Here is a 6,386-nt window from a genome sequence, read left to right as displayed (position 1 = left end):
TGTGTGTGTGTGTGTGTGTGTGTGTGTGTGTGTGTGTGTGTGTGTGTATGTCCTAGAGGAGGGAGATACTCTGGGCAATTTTTCCCCCCTTTCCTCCTAACCCCCTCCACCCATTCAAATGTCCTTTAATATGGGTATTAGAAGAGCAAAGATCTTTAGCAAATCATTCCTTGTCTGCCATAGGTAGAGCTGAAAACCATTACCCATTATCAAGAAATGTGTGGTGTTGCCAAGGTCAGAGAGAGCAGCCATTTAGATAATAACAGCTGGCACTTCCCCACCCTGTAAAGTGCTTTATAGACACATTTGAGCCCCCTAACCACCCTGTGATTTCAGGGCTATGGGTATTAGAGATAGGGACTGAACCTGTGATTATATTAGTACAAGCAACTCCCAAGTGCAGGGACTTTCTCTCAGTACAGATCAGTGACTAGTTCAGCAGCTAACTTAGCATCTAAAAAAGCTGCCTATAGCACTGAGAGTTAAATATAATTAAGGTGATGAAGCCAGTTTGTGTCAAAGGCAGGACTTGAACCGATTTCCATGACTTTGAGGCCAGTTTTCTATTCACTATATGCCGTAATGCCTCTTAATAGGTATGATAGGGCTGCAAAGTGATATAGTGGAGAGTGCTGGGCCTGGAGTCAGGAAGACCTTAGTTCAGATTCAGCTTCATCATTTACTAGTTGGGCAAGTCACTTACTCCCATTTGCCTCAGTTTCTTCATCTGTAAAATGAGCTGGAGAAGTAAATGGCAAGCCACTCCAGTATCTTTTCCAAGAAAACCCCAAATGGGGTCACAGAGTGAGACATGATTGAAATGACTTAACAACAAAATAGGTAATGTCCCTATTTTTAAAATAAGAGATCTGAGGCTTGGTTAAGGTTTGGTTAAGAGTGAACTAGGATCAACCAGACAATGTCTAAGCCAGGTCTTCCCAACTGTAAGTCTGGAATGACCAGGCTGTGACCTTAACCATCTCTCTTTATTGGCCCCAAGAGATTTGTTTGGCTTTTGGTCTAAAAATGTTTTCCTCCTGTAGATATATCCCTACCTTTTCTTAAGCCTTAGGAGTTTTTCCTTTAAAAACCAATTAATTTACTCCACCCCCCAGTTACTTTAGAACAACAATATATATTTTTGAACAAAATAACCAAATTCTTCATTTATCTCTTTCCCTGAGGTTCAATTTTCTGCATGCAGGTGGCAAGGAGAGAGATCAGACAGGAATTTCCTCAAGGGGCAGTAGGACCTATGGGATAACCAGCACCATTTGTGCTTTTCTATGGGGAAAGGGAAATAGCCATAATTGGTGCCCCCTGGATACTCTGCTCACTGGCTTAATATTGTGGGGATGAATGTGCCATCCAAAACGTATTTACTTTGTGGAGGGTATTCCATCACAAAAAAAAAATGGGAGGAAAAGTTGCCCCTCCCTGCCCCAAAAGAAGAAAGAAACAAAAATTCAGGAGCAGAAATAAATGTCTCTTTGATGACTTTCAGTAGAAAGATGTAAACTTAAGCTCTTGACTCTTATGAGCATACTTGTCTAAAGAGAGACATTCTTCATAGGATTATAGGTCATAGGAGCACGGATTTAGAGCTGGAAGGAACCTTGGACATCATTGAGTCCAGCCCTCTCATTTTAAGATGAGGAAACTGAGGCCCAGAGAGGTTAAGTGATTTGTCTAGGGTCCCACAGCCAGTAAGTGTCTGAGACAGTCTTTAAACCTATGTCTTTGTGACTCTGAGTCCAGTGCTCTGTCCCTTATATCACAGTTCTCTGAAAGGGGAAGCAGAGCAGATGGTAAGAGTTCTTCTAAAAAAAAATCCTTTGATCAGTAGCAGATTTAATAAGATTATAACTCCCAGGGTGACCTACTTTGAGGAGGAAAGCAATTTCATTTGTATGAATATTGATGTTTTCTTAAGAAAATCCATCTCATTTCTGTGTAGCCACATCTCATGTGTTTATATTCCTTTCTGCTTGTTTAATGCACGGTAGTCTTTTCCCCCAACTAGACGCAAGCTTCTTGAGGACAAAGACTATGTCATACACTCTAAAGGAACTCATTCCCCAACTTCTGCTTGGTTGCTCAAGATTAACCACCTAGAAAGAATTCCAGGTATCTCTCCAGCTTAATAAGGATATTCCACAAGCATGGCGTGAACTGGTTGGACAAATGGCTAATCAAGGAGCGGCTGGGCATTGCTACAGCCTCCAGGGGGGCTAGAAGAATCCAGCCCATCAGCAGCCTGGAGAATCAGTTCAGCCATTGGTACTGGCCTGTGAGATGAATGACGTTGAGTACCAGCTGAGCCGAAGCTGATGATGCTTCCAGTGGTGAGCAAACTGGAGTCCAGAATGGCCATGCAGGAATCCTTAGCTGAGCCGAAGCTGATGATGCTTCCAGTGATGAGCAAACTGGAGTCCAGAATGGCCGTGCAGGAATCCTTAGCGGAGGACCTTTGGAGAGGAAGACCATCAGTTCAGTTGGGTGCTACCCTACGATGCTACATGAGGAGTATCTTTCCAATGACACATGGTTTATTTTCTTGTTCTATTGTATTCCTTCTGTGTCATGCAGATAGCTGTCAAACAATATGCAAAAAAATCTATATCTATCTTTTTTGGGTCCCTATTAAATACTTATGAGATTTGACAATGAATCCATGTGGCAAGCAGTGTGAGTCAATGTTGCTAGAAAGTCAGGAAGTCCTGGGTTCAAATTTGTCCTCAGACTCTTATTAGCTGCATGACCTTGGTCAAGTCACTTTACTTTAGGTCTCCGTTTCCTAATCTATAAAAAATGAAGGCGTTGAATTGAATGACCTCGAGGGTCCCTTCCAGCTCTAAATCTATGATTCAACTTTTTATATCAGAAATCAAAATAAGAGTTAGTGAACCAGGACATGCTCATCTATTCTTGAATCATGGAATCATAGGATGTTAGGGCTAGAAAGGACGTCAGCCATCATCTCACCCAGTCTCTTCACTGTGAAGATGAAGAAAGTGATGCCTAAAGAGGGAAAGTGGCTTTTTAAAAAAATTCTTCCTTCCCTTTTGTTCCTATTTACAATGCTGGGCAAATAAAATGTATTCAATAAAGACTGGTCTATAGGGTTATAGATTTAGAGCTAGAAGGGATGTCGGAGCTGATTTAGTCCAGCCCCTTCATTTCACAGATTAGCAAACTGAGGCCTAGGGAGTAGAGTGAAGGGACTTGCCCAAGGTCACCCTGCTTCTAAGCGAATTGGTGAGTCAAATATGGTTTTCCATTTCTGGAAACTCAAGTATAGCAGGAGGAAACACATCCTTTGGGAATGACACCATCAAAGCAGCATGACTAAACCTACACTGACTAGCTGTGTGACCCTGGGCAAGTCACTTAACCCCAAATGCCTAAAAAACAAACAAACAAACAAAAAAACCCTGCAAGACTGAGTCTCCTGGGGAGAGCTGTGGGCACCACGAAGATCCTGAACCCAGCTTTCTGGAAAGAAGAGCAGCAAATGCACGGCCTTAGGTCTGGAGGAACAGCGTGGGACTGAGCTGTGATGTGGAGGAGCGCACCCGGACGTTGCCGTCCTTTGCTGCTGTGAGTCATGCAGACTGAGCAAGTCTAACGAGAAGGAGCTGACTCTAACCACCACGTGTGAAATATTTCATTTTTGGAGCAGCTCTCAACCTTAGGGTAGCACAATAAAAATTTTTGTTGTTTAGTCATTTTTCAATTGTGTCCTACTCTTCATGGCCCCATTTGGAGTTTTCTTGGCAAAGATCCTGGAGTGGTTTGCCATTCCCTTCTCCAGATCATGTTACAGATGAGGAAACTGAGGCAACCAGGGTGAAGTGACTTGCCCAGGGTCACACAGCTAGTAAGTGTCTGAGGGCAGATTTGAACTCAGGAAGAGGAGTCTTTCTGACTCCAGGCCCAGAAATCTATCCCAAATGGAGAACTGTAAAGGTTCATGGCGGCAAGAAGGAGAATAGCCAACAGAAGGTGAGAAGCTGGCTTTCTAGCAACCACAAGAGTGGCACTGATTTGTAAGTCCCTTCATCTCCCTAAGAGAGAAGGAGGTAAATGGGATGGGAGAAACAGGAAGAGGGAAAAGGGAGGTAAAGAAATGAGGACAAAGCTTCCTCTGACAGAGGAACAGAATGTACACTGAGAAAGACAGAAAATGAAAGAAGGGAAACCCTCTCTCTACCTACAGCTCTCTCTGTGTGTGTACGTATGTGTGTGTGTATATATGTGCACACATATACACACCCAGAATCACAGGCATACAGAAAAAAAAAAGATGCACAGAGATGAAAAGAGTGATGAAATAAAATTCAAAATGTAGACAAGAAACAAAAGTGACTCAAAGAAAGACAGAAACAGTGAGATGAAGACATATATAGAGACATGAAGAGCCACTGGGGAAAGTGCTGGGAGAGTCCCCAGGCCTAGTGATGTGTCCCTGTCACATCCTGTTCTTTATTTGGACTGTGGGCCTTAGTAAGTTATCACTGCCTGTTGTGACTGCCCTTTGAAATTCAGATGAGGTCTTCCAAGATTTAAAATAGACCTTTCCTCTCATGGAAATTGGTTTTCTGCTTTTATTTTAAAAATTTTCAATGTTTATTTTTGAAATAAAAGTTTATTTTTTCATGATATTCTAAAGGTTTTCCATGTGTGTGTAAAAGAATGACTTAGGTTTTAGAAATTTGCTTTTGAAGCTTAGAGCTATTAGGATAATTTACTACCTATGCCTTGCTCTTTGAGAGACAAGGCCTGGCTGTCTCATTCCGGAATACTTGAAAGTTAAATCTTGAAATCGGTACTTAGGATCCTTTATTTCAAATCAAATTCAATTTACTTATTTTTTAAGTGAGGCTAATAAGTAGAAACAACAACAAAAAAGTTGAGTTCAGCCCAAGATTTTATTTCTGAGTGAGTTTTGTTATCTCCTGTATAATTTTTTTTTTTCAGTTTAAAAAGTGACCTCCCAATGTGGTGGTAAATGCTTGTAGTCTCTGCTTCTGGAAAGGCTGAGGTTCAAGAGTCACTTGCGTTTGTGACTTCTGAGCTCAAACAGAACTGCTGCTTCTGAGCCAGCATCCGTTTGATGAACCCTTGGGAGCCAAGGACCACCACACTGCCTAAAGGGGAAAGAATTAGCTCAGGTTGGAAAAATGGAGTAATTGAAGGGCTTTGGTGGCCCCTCAGTGGCCCCTCAGTGGTACTTTGAGCCTGTGTGAGACAGTCTCAAATAAAAAAAAAAATTAAAGTATCAAATTTTGAATTTAAATAAAACTTTAAAGTATCAAAATGTCACTAAGCATCTAAATTTAAATCAAAATTTAAAGTATCAAAATATCACTAATGTCTTAATGTTTCAATTCTGTAACCATAGGTCTTATGTTAGAGTCATCTCAAGATCCCCTTGGACAACAATCTCCGATGTGTCAAGTATAGGAGCATCATTCGACCGGGTCTTTTATCCAAGAGGAGAGCTGATCAGTTTTGTCTGTAGCAAACGCTCCCAGCCACCACTGCAAGAGAACTGAAAATACAATCTATACACAAACATGTATCTAGAGACAAAATTATTGAAAGACGTTTGGAGTGACAAATAACCTGGGTGCGGATAGTAAGGCTAAGAACATGACTGCTATTTCTCCCAGAACTTTCCAGTGGGAGATATATTCTGTTCTGGTCTGGGGTGTTACCAAGTTCTACGTAAACACTAAATCAAGGGGTTCTAAATCTTTGGGTCACGAAGGGGTCATGAACCCCTTTGGCAATCACCTTACACATCTTCTGTCCCAGAGAGGTGAAGTCCACGAACCCCTTCCCAGAATAATGCTCTTAAAGGTACAATATGAAATACAAAGGATTACAAACAAAATCGCTTATATTGGTTTCCCCAGTTAAAAACTCCTGCACTAAATGTTGACTTAGTCTCAACAAAGCCCAACATGTGGGCCTGCTTCATAGGATAACAGCAGTAAAGTGACTTCTTCGCTTTCCCCTTAAATACAGAAGTCCCATCTCTGTTGTATAATGTTTCCTCATCAGTTTTTTTCTCCATCTAACCTTGGACTCTTCAACATTTTAATTTCTGGGCATATAAGGTGTTTGCCCTGGAGCCCACAGGGTTGTTTTAATATCAAAGTTGTTTGAGGGGGCAAAGAAGGGCAGAAAAAAATGATGGTTTTGGAGGAACCTGGCTTATCTCAAGGTCTTGGGCTAGATAGTGTTGGTGAAACATTCTTATCTGTCTATTCCCAGAACCAAGGGGGTACACACCCTTCCACCTAACTGACTACTGGGAATTTGGACAGGGCTAAGGCATACATGGGTTAGTAAATAGAGGCACAAATTATATCATTTTA

This window comes from Vombatus ursinus, unplaced genomic scaffold (genome assembly GCF_900497805.2).
Source record: "Vombatus ursinus unplaced genomic scaffold, bare-nosed wombat genome assembly UNPS02014959.1, whole genome shotgun sequence".
In the NCBI taxonomy this organism is placed as follows: domain Eukaryota; kingdom Metazoa; phylum Chordata; class Mammalia; order Diprotodontia; family Vombatidae; genus Vombatus; species Vombatus ursinus.
The sequence above is the reverse complement of the archived record's forward strand: the minus strand, read 5'-3'. Positions refer to the sequence as shown.